This window comes from Adelges cooleyi, unplaced genomic scaffold (genome assembly GCF_023614345.1).
Source record: "Adelges cooleyi isolate 19-005CV unplaced genomic scaffold, UGA_ACOO_1.1 ACOO_flye_CR_arks_rails_tigmint_CR_PRNA_23, whole genome shotgun sequence".
Lineage (NCBI taxonomy): Eukaryota > Metazoa > Arthropoda > Insecta > Hemiptera > Adelgidae > Adelges > Adelges cooleyi.
In genome coordinates this window covers 15,122,824-15,147,603 of record NW_026095893.1, presented here as the reverse complement: position 1 = coordinate 15,147,603, position 24,780 = coordinate 15,122,824, and the positions used below count along the sequence as shown (strand labels likewise).

The 24,780-nt window shown below is 28.4% G+C and overlaps 1 protein-coding gene across 10 annotated transcripts in view; it reads left to right on the top strand.

The window, feature by feature from the left end:
- Positions 1-24,780, top strand: part of LOC126835212 (potassium channel subfamily T member 2) — a 163,029-nt gene that overhangs the window by 25,068 nt on the left and 113,181 nt on the right. For 7 of the 10 annotated variants that reach the window (XM_050567615.1, XM_050567614.1, XM_050567618.1 and 4 more), the window contains exon 2: positions 18,894-19,004. The exons of 2 other annotated variants lie outside the window; for them this stretch is intronic. The gene's annotated coding sequence lies outside the window, so the exon portion shown is untranslated. The remainder of the gene's footprint in view (positions 1-18,893; positions 19,005-24,780) is intronic. One more of the 10 variants, XM_050567611.1, reaches the window with a different exon arrangement.

Sequence of the window (24,780 nt, the reverse complement as noted above, 5' to 3'; positions counted from 1 at the left end):
TTTTTAAACTTGTGTTTTTAAATAACTAAACCATTTATCACTTCATGAATATTACATTTTTTGTGTCAAGGTAACCTAATTATTGGTAACCTAATTCGTATAACTATGTAGGTATATAAATAAATGACAAATTATATAATAATAATTATATAAATTATTTAAAATTATTTTCACTCATTCAGTTAATACATTACAATTTCTAAAGTATTTTACACTATTATAAAAACCGCATTCCTGCTATTGAGAAGTTCCTACAACCTTACCAATATCCTATAGTTTTTATTATTATTATTATTACTATTTGAAGGGCACAGGGGAAAAACGGTAGTTGTCACATTATGAAAATATTAGAGTATAGCAAAAACAAAGTTCGTGAATTCTTCTACCTCTTAGATAAGAACAAAAAAAAACACATTAAATGCTACTCTAATAATAAATGTATTTCTTTAAACAATCTATTAACGTAAATAAAAAAAATTATTGGCATAAATTGAAAAAAAAAATGTTCATAATTTGACAACTACCGTTTTTCCCCTGTGCCCTTCATTTGTTATCAAGTAAATAACAATTTGTTATACTTTTTGTATATTTAATGCTAGAAAATACCTAGAACAGAAAATGTAGGTACGAAAATCGTGTTACACAGTGCTTAAGCTCTCCTCCTCATCACTTTTCAATAATAATTTCGTTACACGTCTTTAGTACTATACAATTCCGGTGCTTTGCGGTTAGGTTACTTACCATCTTAACGTCAAATACCCTAATGTACAGTTTTAAAAACATCAATAACATGAGTTTAATATCTCGTTATCCTCTAGGTATTCTGAAAATTCGAATTTAGCTTGGTTACTTTCGAAAAAGAGCAGTACAGCAAGAGCGATACAATATATTTCCATAATTCAGTAGATGCGTGGCGCTTTTTAAATATCGTGAAGGGAGGTCGGTATTTTGATGTAAACGCTTAAGAGCATTAATACTTTTTTTTTTCTTATAAAAACCGGGAAAAATTTAAAACTAAAATAAAGTAGGTACGATATCGATTTTATATTATAAGTGAATCTCTTCCGACCGCCACGAAGACGACGAATATTTTAGTGTGTGTCGACATTTACCAAAACCAAGTCACTCTAATAAACTATATACAGAGTGCATCATAATGATTAGGCTAATTGACGTACAACTGAATGTAAAGTTTGGTTTGTATAAATCGCCTATGTAATAAAATGGGAAAGACAAAATACCTAATGAAATATAAACTATTAAATTACAGTCTGCTTAGATAATAAGATCGAAATGCGAAATATTTGTACTAATGGAATACCCGTTTTTCTTAATATAATCAACTTATTTATAAGTAATAATAGGAAACTTAACTTTTAAGTTTATCATGTTATAATATTATAACTTCTAGCCCAAATATTAATATTTATATTTTTTTGGAACCACCTTTTGTTTGAAATTAAAGAAAAAAATTGAAACCAGATATTAACATAAATGGTTAATGACTAACTTATTTTAGTAATTTAATTATTTCATTAAATTTATACTATTTTAACAGTTATTATTTCAAATCTCAAAAAATGGAACATAAATTTATTTTGTCCAATCTTGTTAAAAAATGGATTGAATATCAACGAACGGTGCTTTATCTAGAACGTAAAATAAATGCACAATTTATTTGAAACAACATTTACTGTATACTAAAATGTAATCTTTTTTTTTTTTGTTATAGCCAGATACATTTTATAAAGAAATTTGTATTGTACACAAATAAAAGTTTGGTTGTTATATAATTATTTTGTTTTATTACATACTTACACATTATTTTATGAATGAGTATATTAACATTTTTTTTTTATAAAAACTGTATTATGAAGTTTTTATCATTATAATTTTTTCTTATTAAAAAGGTACTAATATTGGGTACAGACTCACGATCAGTGACTTCGCAAAAATATATCGGGACCCATTCATTCAACTTCATGGAAGCATTGTAATTTGATGGGCCAATTAGGGCATAAGACTAAGAGTAGATTTTTAATCGCGATACCATCATATATTTTTTACATAAAACATAATATTTCATCCGTGAAAATGAAAAAAAAAACATTACCGGCTTACTGGATAATGACTTTTTTTTTTACTTTTGATTAATGACGCGTTCGTATACTTATTATTAGGCGTTCATCTGGTCGAGTAAAGTATACACATCACATTCATACATTTAAAATTTTTAATTTTTCAAAATCAATGGATAAATTGTGTAAAAAAATAGTCAGTGCCTATTCTACGAGTATAAAAATTAATTGTTATATTTAACCCGAAATGCCATCAATTAATTAAATTTAAAATGTACCAGATGATGTACACAGTACATATAATCTTCTTTTTTATTTGAAACATGATATACAAGTGTTTATGAAAAAACACAATAAGAAACAAAGACTTTGGCCAAATTATATTAATATATTATAGCGGTTATTGACTAACTTTTTCCCCATTACAATTAATAGGTTTTTTCTTTGTATAAGTTATGATTTTATATAGTCACATAACACAATTATAATTTTGAAAAAGCAATTAAGAAAAAATACATTTCATTAATTTTCTCCTTAAGTGGTGCAAATAATTTGTAACAAGAAGTAAGTTGCAGAGTTGCAAGTTACAGAAAATTAATTCTTAAAAAATATTTTGATACTGGCGTTATTTGTAGCCTTTCTGATAAAATGTACCAAGAACCATGATTGTGTTCCACCAGATCTGGATTTATACAGAGAACACCACTAAAAGGCGGTTCTGTTTATAAAAAAACGTGTACTTTTGAGTAATATTCTGTATATTGTTAATATAATAATAATTAATAGTAATCGAATTTCGTTACAATAAAATGTATTTTGTTGGATCACCTCTAAAGACATGATTTAATTTTTATCTACATAATAGCTGCTGTTAATATTTTATTTATTATTAATTCATACGGAAATTAATTATAATATTATATTATTATGATATAACATAGTTATCATTATAAATATTTAATTTTTTGAAATTAAGATTTTTCCTGGCCAAAGGATATCAAGTAGCCGTTTCACAATATAATATAATTTACACATTGATAAATTATTGTGCTCTTTAAAACATCTTATATGCATCACTCAAGCTTAAGCAAACTGTTGTTAACTAAAAAAGTACAATACTCTCGTCATTAAAAAACCTAATGCAATATTCTGTTCAACACCATCATTAATGTACTTTCTAGGGTTAATGGTATTTATTTTATAATCTACTATTACATTTAGGTATCCCATTCAAATTTAGGAATACAAAGACAATTTTTCGTAGTTATATAATGTATATTTAGTTGAAAAATGTATCATTTTTATGGTATTTCTATATTTTTGTAAGTGAGAGGGTTGAACTATTTAAATTTTTCTTTAATCCCTACCTACTTAAATAGTAACGTGTGTGTTTGATAGCGTTTTTAAATAAGTCATTTTCTGAAAAAAACTGATATGTTTGCACATTTGGCAAATCAAAATACGTAATGTCTTTAATGTTGAAAAAAGGTTAAAAATAAACCATAGCGTTGCATACACGACCTCTAAGAGCTTATCGTTGTTTTTTGTATTGTTAATTATAAACGTTTGGACAGCTTATATACATTTTCGTGTATAATCGTGTTGTGTGGAAGTACAATAAACTTTTATGGTTGTATTATAGTGTACGAATACTGTTTTTCTTTTAAACACAATAAATCGCACCCAATCAACACGAAAATTACATAACACGATTGGGTTAAAAAATAAACACAATACACAATCGTTTTATTTGCCAACCGCGGTTAATTTAATTTTGTAAGCTCACTTTAAACCATAATTTATTATGATTATGGTATCTAGTACTATAATGTCCAGAAGTACCTAACCTAAGTTTTTTTTTTTACAAACCTAGATTGAATAACCTTATCTATCATGTTAAAAAGCAATACTAAAACCTATAAACTACAAAGCTTAACAAACGTTTTTACTATCGGTATTATTGTACACCGATAGTTGAATTATTTGTTTAATATTTATTCGACGTGTTCACAAGGAAGGAAGCTGTTGACTGAGTTTCTCAACAAATAATTCAAGATCGGTGTTTATTTTAAATAAATAAATAAATGTATTTACTTATTATTTGAGAAATAGTAATATCTACTTTCAATTTATAGACAAATTAATTTCAATACAAAATGAAAAGTATTTTTATAGTTATCTAATGGGGTCACAGCTCTTCGATTATTCTTGAACCAAAATTAAAGAAAATATGTTTTGGGGCATGAGGTCAACTTTAGTCCGCTCTCTGAAATTTAATCATCAACCTTATTTGACTAATTAACAAGTTAGAATAGAGGCTACGTTTATATAAAACTAAAATTATTTTTTATCATTCTTAACACGCAGACACAAATAAGTATAATTTACTTTGCTAGTGTTTTTTATAATACATTATTTAGATCATCGAATCAAATATCAAACTTATTTTGGTTTTATTATCAAGAAAATATAAATTATGTTTTGAGGATGATAGTGTATTTCTGAGAACGCAAACAACTTTCGTCGTCGTTTTGTTCACAGTCGGAACGATTTGAACTAAAGGTGTTTTTCTATAAAAAAAAATAAAGATAATATAACGCTTGTCATCAAGTCCAACGGTGATAAACAAGATAACGTAGTCGTACCAACAACTATAAAGCACAAGTAAAATGTAAAAGCATAAGAATAAAAATATATTTTTATAAGTCCGGCGTTTCTCTTGCTACGGTATAACTTTCACGCGCACCTGTAGTTGTTATCGGCACCTTGTTTCCCCGGTTGACGTCACTATGCCCATGTCGTAAACGAAACGTATTGCCTATCTGTGCCGCACAATAATTTAATAATATTTCCTCAAACCGCAATCTCAAAACGTCAGACGAATGTTTTCAAAAGTAAAACTACAAACGAATTTCGTTACGGTCTTTTGTGTTCCCCCTCCGCAGGCCGTCTTCCCTCTTATCACCCCTCTGCGCTACATTCCAATGACCTTCTCGTGTTTGGCTCACATAAAACACAATACGTAATTTAGTCGCTTTCTTATACATATAGACTAGTAAAGTATACAGTTGCTAAAGATACACACACCCGCAGTCGCATAAATAATTTCCAAACCACCTGACGGTCAATATTATATAATAGAGGACTCCACTACCGATATGTATCGGCTTCCGTTCAACCATATCGTTATCCTTGACCGGACGGCTGTGCTCTAGATAAACGCCACGCACATTGTCTTCATAATATCGAACCGTCTTCGGTCGCTATGATAATCATAATATATTATTTGTGAGACAAGCGCAACGCACATTTTCGTCAAAAGGTCGTGTGCACAAGGCATGTTAGTGCACGGACGAAAACCGTCTTCTCGAGGAGACCGAAATGCTGGCGGCTATTTTTTAAGTCCGATTGACTTCCTGGGACCGCGGTAATTATTCCTATGGGACTACTATGTTGCGCCCACGGTGCTTATTCGTTGTCTTTGCCCGAGATCTAATTTAGAAAGGCAGCGTTAAAAGTGAAAAAAAAATACCCTCGACCTCCGTGGCCCACAGCTATAGTATGGTCTCCAGTCGTCTCGACCTTTGGAGTTCGGACATTGAACGTGATTCCCTTTGACATATGTTCGTGACCTATTTCGGATTTACAGTGTAACGCCATTTCGGTCAGCCAATTGGTAAAAAGCCAAATGAAATATCTAGTGCATACTACGCGCGTAGCTCAACACAATAATGCCGAGGGTGCGATACTCTATATTGTATAAGAGTTTTAGAAAGAAAAAAAAATGAACAAGATTTCCGAGTTGAAATTGACCAGTAGCAAGAAAATTTAAGGTCAATACGCACGAATATTCACAAAGAATATAATTTTTTTTATCTCAACTTTAAATTTTGTTATGTCTACAGCAGTTATAGGTACAACGACGATCTTAGCCATCAGTTTTTTTTTTAATGTCCCAGTTTTCCACATGAGAAAATAACACTTTGTTGCTCATTGGTAACCAGTGGGTACCTATAGATAAGGCAAACAATATGAAGCCGATTAAATACAATTATTTTTAAACATAACTACAGTATTGCTAACTAAAAAAAATTAGTCGTTTTCTTTTTTGAAAATATTTTGTGTTGGTTATTTTACAATGTTATTAAATTATTAAGTATTTACCTTTTTTTTAGTAATTTCAGCGGTAGGTAATATACATATTTAATTTTTTTTTTATTACGAATAATTTGCTGAACATTTTGACTGGTTGCTAATCAGTTTTGGATAATTACTTTTAAATTTATTCAAGTTTAACATTTAGAACAAAAGGAAAATGTGGAGTGTAGTTTATTTTTTGTGCACTTTATTCTACCGCACTCCACCTCCAATACTAAATTTTAAACTTAAGTAACATTAAAAGTAATAAATTATCCAAATTGACTGATTACCATCAGCCAACATTTCAGCAAATTATTCTTAATTTAAAAAGTTAACTAAATACATACACGTTATTGGTAAATTTTGAAAAAATGATATAGCTCAGGAAGAAAATAAAAAAGATAACTATTTAAATATTGTCTGATATTGTAAAGCAACGTAAACTAACGTATCTCTAAAAGTAAAAACTATGAAAATGGAACTATTTTAAGAGAAATTTGAATCACCCTGTGCATTATTATACGACGCGACAACGATGTTATTTCAAAAATAAACTAATTCAAACCTTGCGAGTTTCGAAGTTTAGACGCTTATGAAAACACCTATTTTGGGTTAGATGATATTTTCTAATACACCATCATTACCACCCAAAGGCGCAACTGTTTTCAACATATGTAACTCCGAACAAAGTATGACGTGGTATTATAGTAGTTATTGTAAGCGATCTAATTGTAAAGATTTTTCTTAGAAACGTACAATGTGTAATAGATGTTCAAAGTACAATTGTACTTCATAAGCTTATGTATTCCTGTAATATACAAACAAATTATCTCAACTTTTATTTTCTATCATTATTTATTTATTGTCACTATATGTACAAGTATAATAGTCGTGTATTATCTTAGTGTTTTAATCATTATTTATATTTATAAATAATTATACTTATCAATTATTATTTCTAATTATTAAAAATACTATTCTACAATTTACAAAATAGTTAAACACGTAAGAGTTTAATTTAATAGTAGATAAATTAGAACTACAGACCAATGGATCAAAAATATAATCATAGTACATAGCCTCGAAACTACAGGTTAGGCTAGGTTAGGTTAGGTTAGGTTTATAGGTACAGGTTATAAAAAATAAAATTGCTTTAAAATAAAATAAGTTATTCGTGTTATTTTTAATTAGAACAACATTTTTACATATTTTTTACATTTAATAATGTTTTACTGGAGGTTGTGGAGAATGCACAAGTTTCCAGACAAAGCGGACGTTGACTGAACGTTTAATAAGAATCGCTTTCTGAACAAAATAGGACAGCAAATTAATGAGTTTTCCCAATGACCATACATGGAGCGAACCAAAGCTCAGCTGTGGCTTAACAACTTTGATTTCATAATAACAATGATACCGGTAATAAAAGAACGTGTTAAACTAAAATTACAAATCATAGTTAGTATTGTTATAAATATTATGATGTTAATTTAACCAGGAAATTACATGATGTAATTTACATCAAATACATATATGTAAAAATATAGTTTTTTTCGGGAAATAAACTTAATTCCATTTAAAAAATGCTATATCCATATAACATATTTTATACAACTTTTATGTTTTTTGTTTTACATTTAAATTTGGACCATAGACTAAAAATTAAGTTCAACTTCAGAAAAAATGTCGTGACGTTTAGGGTAGAGATTAAACTAAATTTATTTATTTTATTTTATAGAATTTGTACAATCTACAATTTTTCTATACAGTAAATAAATAGATGATTAACATATTGATTTACATAATAGTATGAATAATATTAATAAAGCATGCTATCCAGCGATAAAACTCTAAAAACTAAAACAATTTTAATTTATGATTCAAGTAAACATATTTATGGTGCCTATACAAGGTATTTTAGTAAGAAGAAAAACAGTGTAAAATATACTACATAGATCTTATTGTTAATAAAAATCTATAATAGTATACATGTTTTGCTTCTTTAATACAAATATCTATATTAAAATTACATCTATTCTGCTTGGTATAATAATATATATTTTTGATTAGTAAAATAAGCTCAGCGTGTCATTAAGGCGAAGACTTAAGGATACTGAGAAAAACGTCTAAGAAATTGGAGAACAACGTTAGGGATTTGTCCAAACTTTTTTTTTTTTTTATCTCTGAATATATTTAGTCAGACACAAATATAATAATGTAATTTGTTTTGAAGATGTTTAAAATAAGTAAAATTTTTCAAGAAAATAATGTTTTTTCTGTTAAGGAGAAAAAAATTACATAATTTCTTTAATTTCAATTTTTTTTTTTTAATTGAAACCTGAGTATCAGTTTTTAGTTTTTATTTATATTTGCAATAAAATGGTTACGATTTGTTAATTTGTAACATCTTGTTTTATTTCTTAAGAGTTGTCCTCTTAACGCAGTTAGATGTATACTAGTAGATAGGAAACGAGTTTCAAAATTTCGAAAACAGTAAAGTTAGGTTATAACAAGAAGGACACTATCAAATTATTGAACGTATGTTTTGTAGATTTCAATGACACATTCCAGAAGTATTTGATGCCTAAAATTGTACGGTCAAAAGTTTTAATGATGATTATTTGTCACTGATTGAAGCTAAATGAGTTTTCTGTGTTTATTTCAAACGTGAATGCTTTTCGATCAAGGGTTATATAGTTATTGGCAATAGCTTATTTTTCAAGTGGGTTTAATTTGAAAACCGCTTCGAAAATCAACAATTAATTGAACTGTCGTACGATGTGATCCATTAAGAATAACAAATTAATCACAAAGTTATAGGACGAGCGGCAACAACCCCGTAAGATATGTGTGGTTTTCTTAAATTGAAAATGTATTACGTTTTTAATGTCAAAATGTTTGACTATATTTAAAATATATAAAAAAAAAAAACACTGTCTTCCGAAAACGCTGTATAAATCGTAATTTTAGTAAGTGACTCGCTTTACTTAATTTTAGTGGACTAATGAAAAAAAGGTTTTACTAACCAAAGAAATTCTAAGGTACCAGTATAATTTGTTCCCGTCAATTTATCTGGATATAAGAGATTTGCCAAAACTAATGCAAACGCTTTTTTTCAAGCAGTATCATGTTGCATTAAGTTTGTTTCCGTGTTCATCAGAACAGTAGCCAGTAGCCTATAGGAGCTTATTGGGGATTTTTCTACAAAACTCAGCAAGATCTTTCCGAGTAAAGTAGTTCAGCGAGAGACAAAACTAATTTTTAAAAGCCAAAGGCTACTATTGGAAACAATGATTTTTCGTAGTCAAGAAAGAGTAACAGCTGCTGCGAATGTTTTCGCTCTTCATATTATTCTAGACAAGTTTTCATCTATGGGCTATTCGGTTAAAGATCAAAAATGGTCATTCAGAAGGAACGTTTGGTAATTTTATATGTTTCTTCTGCAAAACGTCCAGAGTAAATAATATATAAATGTTATGTTCGTATTAAATACAAAAAATCATTCTTTTAGTCATAGAAATTTGTATTTTCGCCCTATGATTTTTATTTGTGCAATTAGATATTTGACAGACTCATTAATACATTATTGTTGTACATAAAATTATCCAAATAAAAAAATTCAGAAATCCTGGTAAAAAATATGAAATAATAATTTATTTGTTGGTATAAAAATATTATATGTAACTTTTTATAGACAAAATATACTTTTAACATATTTTCAAAATGCAAATATACAAACTATATACCAAAAATAAATTCTTTGAATAATTTTACTATCTGTGGTAAAGTTGTAAAATTATAAAATAGTTTTGTTATTTTTATAATTATTATTTATTGACTTCTTATAATAACAGCAATTTCAAACTGAACCAAAAATATATTTTTGCTAAATATATTTTCTGTCTTTTTTTTGCCATCATTACTTAGAAAAATACAGTAATAAAATTTGAATATGTATGACGAAGGCATTTATGCAGTTATCCAACAAAGTTGTTAAGATATAACAGCACCTTTTTTTAATTGTTTAAGTGTTGTGTGTGTTTTACTTTTTATAAAAACTACCAAGCTTAACAAGCTTTATGGCTTTAATAATAATAAATATTTTTTTGAGTTTTAAATATGCTGGTGACATAATATGTTACTATATGCTTTTGTTTCGTTTATGAGTTAACAACAATACACAAAGAAAAGTTTTGTAATGGATTTACATTATGCATATCATTTTTTAAATTGTAAAACATTGTAATATTTCATTATTATGTAGTATAATAGCGTTTACAAAAAAAAATGTATAATGTTTTGAGTACATAAGACATTTTGAATCATAATCATATCAATTTATTTTCACATAAAATTAATTTATTTAGTATCAATTACTATAATATTAGTTTCGCTTTAGTTAAAAATCATATTAATTTATAAGGACTTTTGTATGTGAAAAAAATGTTGTCAATCTTAAAAAATTCAATAGAGGTTTCGACACAGTAGTAAATATAGAAGACATGAAATACTTTAAGAATTTATATAATAATCAACTGAACACTATTAATTAGGTAAATGAAAGAACTTATTCACTTGCTATTACAGTGTTATGATTTTTGTAACAAGCTTTTATTGACATATTTTAACTAGAATTTCGCGGTTTTAAGAGAATAAAATACATGACGCCAACTCGTATCGTGTTTGTCAGTTTAGAGTGACGGTAAAATCAATTCTTATGTGCAATCGAATCTCACAGTTAAATTTGTATTTCTATTATGAGGACATTTTTCGATTTGGTATACAACCATATGGTCCTAAGTACGCTCTTCCAGCGTGCAATCTCGCCGTAATCCTTTTTTTTTTTGCGCTAAACTCGAATAATAAATATTGTAGGTACGAACCGCGTGTCGATAATGAAAACCCTAAACACGAGCTTTGTTGTGTAGCTGAAAAAAATATGGCCACTCGTTGGCAAGAGGTAATAATAATCTGTTGAAAAACCACGGTCGATACTGACCACACGATTAAAACGAATCGTATCGAATTACCATTATGCAAAGTATACGCTAACAGAAATAACGAACCGACACGTGGCAACGTTTATTGGAATTCCTCTACACATGCATATACTACATCATAATATATTAAATATTAAATAAACCTTGAACAACAGCCTATATCTTCCCCCCCCCCTTCCCTCTGTATAGTTTTATTCTCTCTCACCCTTTCGATTGTGGTAAAATATAGCACCCCACATTTGTATTTTATTTTTGTACGCATTAATTCAACACATACACAATTTGTTTTAAATAAACATTACCGGAAACCACTTCACTGTTCCGTAAAAGAAAAAAAATTGTTAATATATATATTAACAATGTAGTAAAATAAAACTCACCTGCTACGTGTAAGACAATTTAAAAATAACATTTATTGATTTGTTATTGTGTTATTAAGAGTAATAATGTTGAAACTATTACAGATATTGAAATGTATTGTGCTTATCACTAATAATAATTAATATAGTTCACTATTAATAGTGTACATTTAAAAATTAGAAATATGTTGACATAAGTTGGAGTTGGAGAAGGAGCTTGAGGTCGACAGCTTGCGTACGAGTCCGCAACCACGGGAGACATTTTAATGTGTGATATATATAAGGATATAAGAATGTATAAGGATGTATAAGGATATATTTTCGTTAGGGTTTTTGGTAACGCTGTAAAAATTGTCGATTTTTCCGGTTATGTGCCCAAAGTAAAGAAATAAAAAACATTTGATTTCAGATTTCATTGTTAGCAAAATAGGTAATATTGTCCTCTTAAAGCATTTTATTGATTGAACAGTAATCATTAGTATTTTTAAGTGCTTTCGATAAAACTAACGCTGTTATATTGTAATTTATTAAAAAAAAAACTTAAAATATTTATATATCATTCTAAAACCAATCCTAACACGCAATCCGATTAACAGTAACGCATGGGATGGGTTTGAACGACCCATTCCGTACACGTTTAATTCAGCTAAGCAGTATTGCGCGTTCACAACTATTGTAAGGCAATATTTTGTAATACACGTCACTAGCATAAATATAATATTTTATTAAAATGCTGATACGCTAGACGTTACTGCCAATACACCAGTGTACCGAAATTGCCTGTTTAACACGCCGGCCTATACTTGAAATCTATTGATTTCTATGCCTTAACATTTCGCTTTACGGTATTATCATAACTACTCTGAACTATTATACTCATTACCGGGTTTTTATGTAACAATAAAATATATTATTGATCATGTTATAAATATACTACATTAGTATGATCAAACTATTATTAGTTAATCATATTAGTGAATACATTATTGATAGTTTTTAAATCAATTGTGTTGAACAGAATAATAAAGACATTTCTTCTGTTTTGCATACGAGTTTCATCACTCGTGTATTTTACTATTTGCGTGCTCCTTTACTAAAACCAATCAGTTGACATGAAAAATAACACGAATGAGTAGTACCACGACGGAAAGAAAGAAAGGGAAATGTGTGCATTACCAAGTTTATTTATTTATTGTTTTATGTGCATACGCACAGGCATTTCAATAAACGTTTAACAGTTAATCGTTTTGAAACCCAATATAATTAAAATAAGTAGCATTACTAATATTTTAAGTATAATGTATACAGTATAAGTCGGCAGTCGTCAAGCGTGTTACAGGTGAACTTATTTAATTGAATTATAGTTAATAACAAGGATCCGAATAAAGTTCAAGGCAAAGTTCATATTTCACTCTTTAAAATAAGTTTGAAAAACACTTTTTTGAGTTATTATCTCCAGTGAGAATAATTATTGTTGTAAAACAAGTTTGTAATTCTAAAAATGTATTGAGTCATTTCCTTCTAATTAGTTTTTAAATAGGTACAAAATTTCGCATATTACGTGCATTATTCTAGAATATTTGAAATATACCAAAAAATAAACACTTTTCGCTAATAGAGAAACAAAGGAATTCATACACAAATCTCAAAGTATTAATTGTTCTACTTTGAAGTCCCTTTGCATTGCTTCGATAGGAAGTAAAAAAGTCAGCACATTAAGAAGTAGGCACGCCGGGGTTTATATTAAACTTAATTAATTTGATCAGTTTGATCATTTAATCTATTCATATTACTTAATTATAGGTGTATATTATTCTATATTGAAATACGACTATCTTTAATAACAAAGATAACTTTCATTCAATGAATATATTAAAACTCAAGAGCTTTTCATAAAAATTGTTTAATGTTTATACTATGAATTTTGTAGCAAGATTTATCATTAACATAATAACTGCAAGAACATATAGTCATATATAACATACATAACATATAACCATAATATTAAATGGTATTTTTATTTCACTGACTCAAGACACTTTTGGTTAGCTTATATTCATCTTTTTAATTTTATGTTCTGTCCCTATGTATTACTATCTCAAGCATCATTTTTTTTCTTGAAAATAGTCCTTGTCGAAAAAGTTAGATGAAGTTTTTCCATTAATAATTTTTTTTATATTTACTCAATCGATCAATCACTCTAACCAACGTCTTAAAAATAATCCAATCAGAATTTTAATAATATTATTTTATGTATTTATTATGTTACTGTATTAGCTGCATACGATATATTAATGGTTGAAGCAATTCAAATTTTATTGGACAACATAAAATAAAACAAAAAAGTATTTTGTTACTTAAATTAATTTCAAAATAGAACCACATTCAACATTTTATGAGAACTTTTAAGTTATATATCAAGTTATACTAATACATGTCTATAAAACACACACACACACATATATATATATATATATATATATATATATATATATAACATATACAGGGTGTTTCACAAAGATATAGCAAACGAAATAACTTTTGTTCTAGTAAATATTTCAAAGACTTTGGGTTTTTAATTAATTTATACTTATTTCGCTATCAACAACACGGTTTTTATTGCTCTTACTTGTTTTAATTTATTTATAAAACAATATTTTTTTTTAAACTTAAGATATCCATTTTATTAAAAATAATTTGTTAAGAATTTCGGTTTGTCGAAAACCAATTTTGGATAATTACTTTTAAAGTCATTCAGGTTGAAAGTTTATGACTGAAGGTTAAGTGCGGTAGAGTAATTCCCGCTGATAAAAAAAAACGCGGTTACTCTGACACACTTCATGTCCTGTCTTAAATTTTAACCTTTAATAACTTAAAAAAATTGTCCAAAACTGGTTATCGACCAGTCAAAATTCTCAGAAAATTATTTTGAATGAAATGGATATCTTAAATTAAAAAAACAAAGTGAAACAGTTAAGAGCAATTATTGCTTGTATTTACTGCTATGTTTTTATAGCGCACATGAGTATAAATTAATTAAACACAAAAGTGCTTAAAAATATTCCCTAAAACAAAAGTTATATCATTTGTCATATCTTTGAGAAACACTCTGTATACAGGTATATAATTCTGCAGAAGTCCACCCAGGCACTTTTAACGTCAAAATAACTTTTTAATTTGAAAAAAAAAACACTAGCTAGAAATTGTGATAATGGTATTCTATTGCGCCATTCAATATTTATAAGGAATCCTATACAGCATACTGTATTATACTTTTATAAAATAAGTACAATATAATATTATATAATTTAGATTTTCGGTTCTGAGAGTACAGAATTATTTGAAATCTGATATCGGTCGTAAGTTGTTTAGTTGACAGTATGCACGTTGCGCACATTGTTAAGTTTTAATGTGTACAAAAAGGATACTTACACATTATACAATATTCTTTGTACAAAATTGTTTCAAAAAGCAGACAAACCATTTTGTATTACTAGATATTCAAAACACGTTAGGAAGATTTTCTTTTATATTTTCTTCGATATCGATGTGTAACTGTGTATAAACGATCACGGAGGATAATGTATGTTGGAACCAGCAGTGGCTTATATTGATGTAGGGGGGGGGGGGTGTGGAGTTGGTAACAGTTTGACTAGCATACAAATTAGCCGGTACAATTTCTCGACAAAATGTCCAATTACTGTCGCTCACACAAATGTAAAACATTAATAATAAACAAATAAAAATACAAATCAAATATGCAAATTTCTCTGCGGAACAGACGACGCGTCGTACTTGTTAGTAATATTCTTGTCCATGTTTGAATGCCACTATTATAAAACAATATTAAAATGTGTCATTCCTGGTGATTGGTCAATAAATAATATAATACTAGGGTGTTCTTCATTCAAACAGTTCACATAAAATTAAACGTTGCACAAATAATCTATTAGTATAGTTTTCATCATAAAAATAATAATTATTAAAACGGGCTTCATCATTAGTTATTACTTAACTTATAAATTATAATTTTAGAGCACGTTAACTGTATTTGCCAAAAATATTTTTTTAAATTTATATTATGCTTCGTTCACGTTTCTAATTGCGAGAAAAATGTATATATGTGAACATAATACGACGACTGTGGGAAAACTTAAAATACTATTAAAATAAAATAATATAACAGTTGTAGATAATTAATCGCGTTGTTTTATTAGTCAAGTATTATACAGAACTTGACTGGTACCATCAAATTATGTCGCGCCAGATGAATGGTACGCTGTACTTAATTAATTATTATATCTAATTAACTGTCACGCAAAATATGACGTTTATATTTTATGCATTATAAGACAGCATAATGCACAAATCATAGAAATATGTCAATTGTAAGGATCATTTGTCACTTGTGAACATATTAAATCAAGAGTGACAATAAACACTGACATTTCCAAGGGGTTTAAATATAACTGTTCAAATTGTTTTAACGTTTTCTTGAAATACCATTACACCTATGAAATATTATACAAATTTGATCGGTAATTGATCACAAATAAAGTCTTTAATATTTCACACTTTTTTTACAACAATTATTTTATCTGATCACGTTAGCTATATATTTATCGGCATACCCATAGATTCCAAACAAACTGAAAAAACTGTTTGCAGTAACTGTGCACGGTTTATATTATAGTATCGGAATACATTAAAAACCCACGAGAAATAAATAAACGAGGTATTTTTTCCAGAAACCGCGTACTCAAAAGTTTAACTTAATGCAACAGTATAATTATTAACAGGTAAAGAGATCGTAAGAATTTGACGTTAAAATAATCATAATGATATGGTTATAGAATAAAGTGTAACTCCTTTTTTTAATGATTGAAAAGTTATGAATTTTTTATTTTAATTATAGACACCCCGAAAGGTTAGGTGTACAAATTTTAAGTTATTTTATATACAATGTCAAGTGTGAATTGTTAACTGTTATAAAAATTATTTGTAGTTAAAAATAGCCAGCTTTTCATATTTTACTCGAATGTAGAGTTGAAGAAGTAGGAGTTTTTTTATTCCGTTGTAAACTTATTTTAAGTGTTTCCCTCGCCCTAAAAATTACTTTTGTTTATGTGGGATGTGTATTTTGTAAATTGGCCTTGGCACAGTAATTTTGGCAGAAGCCATTTTTTTCAAAGTTTTTACTAAATAATTTTGATAAATTGAAAGATTGTGTACAGCTATATATTTCAAACTATAATACAATATATTTTGTTTATAAGATATAATACAATTATCATACTTATATTTTAAATGCTATAGTTTTCTTCTCGTAGTTTTTGTTAAAAATAATTAAGCCGCAATATTATACAACAATGTGAGTAAATATTGCAACTGAAATAGTAATTACAACAGGTATTACTCTTGGACACTATTCCAAAGTTGACCTTATTATTCACACAATGATCTTGATGTTGAGTTACGTCATGACAAGTCTCTGAAATTTGTATAGAAGGTATTATTCAATGCATAGAAAGTGACTTCTAGGCTTAATACCGCGGATAATATGATATTATTGTATATAATAATTGCGACATTCTCTCAAGTAATATAAGATTAGCCGTAAACCGATTTTAGACTTCGAAATCCGAGGTTGGATATCTATGAAAAACCTGAGGGTTATACTTAAAACCCGCAGCAGCTTACAGATTTATGTCGCTAGGGATCTGTGGAATATTTTCATGGGCAGACGTTATTAACTCGAGACGGTTTGCCCTTTCCGCGGAATTCTCGAGCGGATACTAAAAACTGTACTTACTAGAATGTAGGCTTTATACAGTCGATCGAATCCAATTCCTACTGACAATCGATATTTGAAACTATACTCGTACGATGGATTCAGTTAAATTTCTCAACCTACAATAGGTCGTATAAGTACAGCTTAACATGGGTAATTAGACTACAAATAAACGCCTTTTCAAATTATAGCCGATTTTATTATAAAACCGGAGCAATTTGTAAAATTTTCCTAGTACAAAAAGCATAGAATACAATTCTGAGTTAGCAAAAAATCGTTAGTTGGAATTTTCAACTAATTTCGGACAATTCAATATATTATGTGTTGAGTTTTCGACGATAGCACTATGGTTATTACACACGATGTTAATTGTAGGAGTCTCCGTAATGATTTTCTTGTGCTTTTGCGTTTTGTACGTGTCTGCAGACATGAAGTTGGAAATGGGGGAGAAGAGTAATAAGTTCAGCTGTCAGTACAAATTATAATGACATCTATAATTGCAGATTTGAAGAAATTCAGAATAAATCATAAATTCCGATATAAGTACCGGATTTAAAATGCTTAAAATATTAAAAAAAAGATACAGTTTTTATCCAAACTTATCAGGTAGTAAAGCGAAAAATGATTTAAAGTTTATTATTTTCACAGATATATATAATAAACTAGATTGCTAACTGTATATACCACCAATAGAGAAGATTCAAGCAGCCACTTTCCGCCATCCTGGTGGGAATTAGAACCTTATCACGCGAGAATAATATATGTTTATAACAATCATATATATATATATATTATTGATATAATAATATATACAGATATATATTATATGCAATGATAACACACATAAATCCCACCAGAATGGCGGACCGTCGGCTTCAATTCTTATCGCTAGTTAGCAATCTAGTTTATTATATATATCTGTGATTAATTTATTGAACATAACATAAAACAAAGTAAATCTTAAACAATTGGATAAAACAGTTGTAATTGGCCATTAAAAAACTGTTGTACTCCGAGAACATTAAACATTTAGTAACTGCTCTAATGGGGTACTTAAAAGTACTTTCCAAATGGAAGAGTACAAGTACAAGAATCCGTTCATTAAAAATCCTTTGAATACACTTTTGTTCGGACTTTTTGTTTTCATAACCATTCCGAAAACACCCACAAGAAGGCATTTTATTAACACATGGTTACTTTTCAGTTGACTGCCTACATTTTTTGGACTTCTTTTATTGTCTGTATTACAAAAGCGCATTTGTCTATACAAGTATTTGAAATTGTACCCTAAATTATTTACACATTCATTTGTATACAAGTAAATTGGTTCCAACAGTCACAATTATGATTTTATTCTAAAGCTGCGATGACCTAAAATGTCCCATTTTTTTTTTTTTTTTGGCTGATTCGACGCGTTAAAATAAGAAATATTTACGTGGTCTCGTTGTTAATCGCCATAATGTTTATCAAATATAGATGTTAGAAATTACATGCTATTGTTTATAATTTAAAATGTTATTATTTTTAGAAAAATCAGTTGTACACAAAAATTGTTTTCCCCAGATTCGCAGGACAAGTATGGGAAATTGGTGGCAAAGTACTACAATCAGTGTGTCTGCCCCACTTCTAACTGCCGTCAGTAAGTTTACATAAAAACCAAAAAAATGTCGCTTGTAGTCGGTATATTGTATAGTCATTTACACGTTTAGCGCATTTAGGTCAACGGCATTTTTATATATACATATATAAGTATATATATATATATAAATATATTACTATAAAACATCATTATTTAAGCATGGATTCAACTCAACCAGTAGATCACTTGTAAATTCGCTACATTTTTAGACTTATTACCGTGCAAGCTTAGGTGTTAGTGTCATTATTATTTTTTTATAGTAGCCTATTATTATGTTGCATAATATTCTATTTAATTATTATTATCATTAGGATCTGTTTTAATTGTGTATGTATTGTAATAAATATAAATAGTTATAGCATCTAGTCATCATGTATTATATATATGCACACGTGGAAATAATATGATATATTATGTCATATACATAATATATATATATATTTGTTAAGCGTTAATGCAACTAGGGAATCTATAAGAGGTTTAGCGCCACATATACAAATAGCCACCTCTCAAGCATTATTTATGTACATTGTAAAATAATTTGTACTACAGTGGACGATTTTGTAAAAAAAAAATACCTCTTTACGTGTTTACCACCTCTTCACCATTGTACATACAAAAAAAAGTCAACTGAACTTTTTTAACACTACAATAGAAAGGTATTAAAAAACTTTATGCGTAACCCGTAGCTCTTATGTCTGTTTCGAATGGTTATGATATGGTATTTAATTCTTCTATAACTCTAATTTATTACTGGTAAAATAATTTCTAAAATATATTGTTCCAACAAAATGACAGAAAGTGTAGTAGATCTTAGACTTTTAAAAACATAAAAATAACATGTGAAACGATTACACCTATCCTGTAGGCCAATAACATTTACGACTGGGTTCCAATTCAAAAGGGATCGCTAATACTAGTGCAGTGATTGGCCAACCGAAATAAAAATCGATTCGTACAAAACAAGTTTGTAAATATTATGTGTAGTAATAATAATAGTAGTCATTTTACATTATTCGTGACTAGAACCTTTTAGACAAGCCGGCCGAGCATAATAGTACTCAAGAGAGGTAAACTCTAAGAAAATATAGGTATGTAATGTGTACCTAAAAATTATGGTTAAGCACGTAAACTATTTTAACAGTTGTGTAAGTATAAGAAGGTTGTTTACTTGATAATAATATAGTAGGGTGCAAAATTTAGCCGAATTAATAATAATGTTTAACGTACACGACAGAATCAAACGGTTAAAACACAAAATTATTTTGAATTTGTTCAGTACATAGTGGTCCGTGTAAGAAGTATAATTTAAGTCAAGACACGCATTGACGATGCAACAATAGGGAAAATAGACAAACCCCGAATCACATACACAAAAATGCCATCAGACCGAAAAAATGAAATCTAGTTATTTTATTGTTTTTAAACTTAAATGAATTAATTCGAAAAACAAACGATAATAAACACTCATTGTTTTTTTTTTCTAAGAGCAGAAATAAATGCATCAGTTTTTCTTCGTCGGCAGAGTATTTACTTGGAGTAATCATCAAAGAATTTATAGTTGTCGATGACAATAATACAGTCTATAATAACACTGAATGAACTGAAAGAAACTCACAAAAAGCTTAAATTAATTATTATTTGAACAAAAAGTCATACAAAGCGTAATATAGCGTATTTTCATTTAAAACAACATTTTTCTGTCAAGCTTATTGCTTTGATCTTTATAAAAAATATTTAAATTAAATTAAAACCAAAAATCGTACAGAACATAGTATAAGATATTAGTTTTTGTTACAGCGACTTGGTGTTAAACTGTTAGTTGAAAAAAAAAGCTAAATGTTGTGAAGTCTTTGATGCATTAAACAAAATAATTATGTAAAAAAAAAAAAAGATTAATAAAGTTTAAATTAAATTTTTGTTTTGTTATTGTGAGCTTACAATAAAAATCTATACCTACTAATAATACATTTAATATAATCATAGTAATAATAATTATCTATATTATGTTTCTCCAAAGATTGTTTTATAATTTGTTTTACTTGGATTTATAAACTATGTAAATAAATTAATAAAAAGCCAGTACAGTGGGGTCAGAGCATAGTGGGGACGGGAAGGTCACAGGCCTACAGGAATTATTATAACTGAAAGTGAGAAATTTGATGCAAATCTGTGGATAATAGGTTAGAACCTACCAGTAGACTTTATAAACTCTTTTATATATAATATATATTTTATATAAAAATTCTGGCCGTATTTGTAAACATAAAAAAATGTATTAATACATAATATTAATTAACTTTAAACTTCGAAGTGAAGCTCGATAGGTATTTGTTAAGGAATATTAATGCATTAAAATTATATAAAAATAATTTAAGTATATAAAACTTTCATGTTAAACATACACAATACGGTCTTGCGAAAATCCAATAATAATGCGTTATTACATAAAGGATTTAGGAATCTTATTTTCAACAGATCCCTGGTACGCGTGTAAGGTTCAGTTTTCCATCAGTGTATCTGACATCCGTAGACCGGAATTTGATAGAGCGTACGTTGTATAGGAAGATAATATCTTTTTATATGTTCATATTATTAAAAAATCAAAGCTTATATCTTTATGCGACAATATGTAATTTAAAAACATAACTGAAAAGTTTTAAGCTTGTTGTTGTAAAAACAATAATTTATATTTTTAAAAAAATATAATGTTCTTAATTCACAATTTCCAACATCTAATATTCAACATAAAAACACAATATATATTAAAACAATTCTAAAACAAAAACTATTACAAAACCAATATGTTCTCTCAGCTTCACATCGAATCTAAAAATAAAAAAATAATATTATTAACAATAAGCCAACACGTATATTTTTTGTTGGCTAAACCCTTACTAGAGGGAAAAAAAGACAATGTTATCAAAATATGAATTGGTTAATGGGATAAAAATACAATGAATATATTAACCACGAATCAATTTTTTGGTTTAGTTATAAATGGATCCCTGGTGACCCCAGAAGGCGCCTAAAGCGAACGTGGTGTCGCGATCTATTGATTGACTAATCCACGATCTCACACGTCATGAAGTACCAGCTCTGGCTGGCCTCTTCTAACAAGTCTACTGTATCAATGTATTATTATATATTTGCCTACCATGTAATTTATCCTTTGTTCTTATTGTAATTACATTTATTACAGATTGTACAAATTCTAAATAAAAAACAAAAAAAAAAAAGTTTTAAATGGCATCATAAGGAGTATGTTTGTAACATTTTAGTATTTTAGTATCTTAAATTAACTTAAAGTTTTTTTTCCCGAAAGTTACAAAAAGCGACATAAGTATCAAATTTGTCATTTTACCTAGAATATATTATTTTGATTGGCGTATTTTTAATACAGATAGCCAAATCAAGATTATAAACGTGTATAGGTCAAATTTGGTTCGAGACTAATAAATACGATAAAATAAAATTAACGTCCTGGAGAATACAGTCTACAAATTATACTGGTAGTTTATTGACCTGACATATAACATATAACATATTCCATCTATTTTAGGCTGTTGTAATGTTATTAAAAATATTTGTTTGCAAATAATTACGGAGGAAGAATTTATAAATGTGTGCCGAAATACTGTTATCTTTTTAATTAACATAAAATTAGTTTTGAAAATCCGTTTTGTTTTGGTATCTAAATTTACATAAAATTTATTTTTAGGAGGATTATACGGAGGAAAATACATTTAAATTTTGTGTCACACTTTTGCTGAGTAGCTACAACTAGTTCATTTTTAAACAAAGTATCATTGGTAATGTAAAATGATATAAGTATTACTGGAAATCAAAGTTAATAAATTGTCATATTTACAAAATAAATATACATAATAAGACGTTAATAGATAAAAAAAGGTTTCGACTGTTTCGAAAGGTGGGAGGAACTCTAAATTAAAATTTGGATAAGAGGTATTAACATAAAGTGATTTAGAAGTTGAAATAGACCAAAGTAGTAGGTATATATTATAGCTGCCAGCATAAATGTGTTTTCTATCGAATATCTAAAAAAAACATAAAAAAGTTGTACTTTAGGCGCCATTTACAAATTACATTTGAATTTGAAACCATCTAAATACTGAACATTCCAGTATGCATACTGTAACATGGTTAGCATTACAAAGTATCCATAATAATTTTAAAACGCGTTTATATTAATATTTAATTGGTTATGCGGTCAAATCAGAGAGGGGCAAAACAAAACTAAAATAAATTATAAAACCCGCAGAGAAAAAAAAAACATTATAGTTTCTGTTTGTCACTATTATGACTAAGTATTTGCATTAGACTTTGTGAATTTTAAATGAAAATGATAAGTGTACTCGCGAAAAAGTATATACCGCAACGAAAAGCTCTTAATAATAATACTGTGTATGAACTACTCTTAATGTAGATCCGACACCATTATATTATGCTTTTTCCCATTAAACCTCATTAAGTTTATTTCAAAACGTTCGCAACCCAACATGGTGGACCGCTAGAATATTCAACCACAGTATCGCCCTGATTTTTATGCAAGCGTCTGGAAGCATCTTAAAGTATAGTAGATCAATTTAATAATAGGTCTGAGAAAATATAAAATAAACTACAAAAAAAAAAAAAATTAGTGGTTTTTCGAGTAAACTTAACTTTAAAGTGTGAAATTATGTTTAATTACAATTGTTTAATTATTAATATAGGCAAAATACAAAACTTCTTATTATCCCCACTCTAATTGACACCACCTCCAAAATCCTTCTCTCCAGCCGAAGTTAAATATTGCATATCTACATTTCCCACTAAAAATCTCCTGGTTTCGACTTGATCACATACGAGGTCACTAAGCATCTCCCCAAAAAAACATTTATTCTTCTCACATAAATATTTAATTCCATACTTTCCGCTGCAGTGGAAGCTCTTAATTTATTTTACGCGATAATGGATAGTTATTTATCTGCTTCTTGCAAGAAATATATATTTAATATAAATTGTTTTTTTTTTTTTTTGGGGGGGGGGGATAAAAACATGGTTAAAATAATAAAAATGTCAACGAAACACACTTGGGCAACTGACACATACCGGAAAATGGTCTGCGCTAACAAAGTATTGTTTATTAAACTAACCTATTTATTCGCCACGGTCCGAGGCCATTTTCGGCGATATAGGAATCCATCTTGGATCTAAAAAAAATGACTACGCGGCCAAAATTATGATCGTGCTGCGCCGAGGAATCGCACATTTTCCCTTCTTTACCTCCCATCGATTTCTATGACAAAAAAAAAATCTCCTCGTTGTTACTATTGCAGCTATATAAATACGAGAAGATTTTTTTATTATATATATATATATATATATATGTGTCTACACATGCGTTGGCGACCGTTAAATTGGTTAAGGATTTATATGGGAATCACGGCCCTGAATTTATGATGAATTCGATTGTTGCCGGCTCCTAAGCCGCCCCGCTATTCCCCCCAATCAAGTAATATAAATTGCCTCTGGTGACAGGATTTTTTGTAGTCAGCCAAATACGTCATTTCTATGTTGTTTGACAACGAAACATCTCAAAATTCATGTCGTGTAGATACGCACGGCTTTTAGTCAAATCAATCACTCGAGATTTTCTCAAACAGCGCGCTGTACTTGTAGTTACAAGCATTAGACAAACCAATTCCTAACAGCAGCAAAAAGAGTATTCCATTCAAAACTATCAATATACATGTCAATAATATTATATAAATTA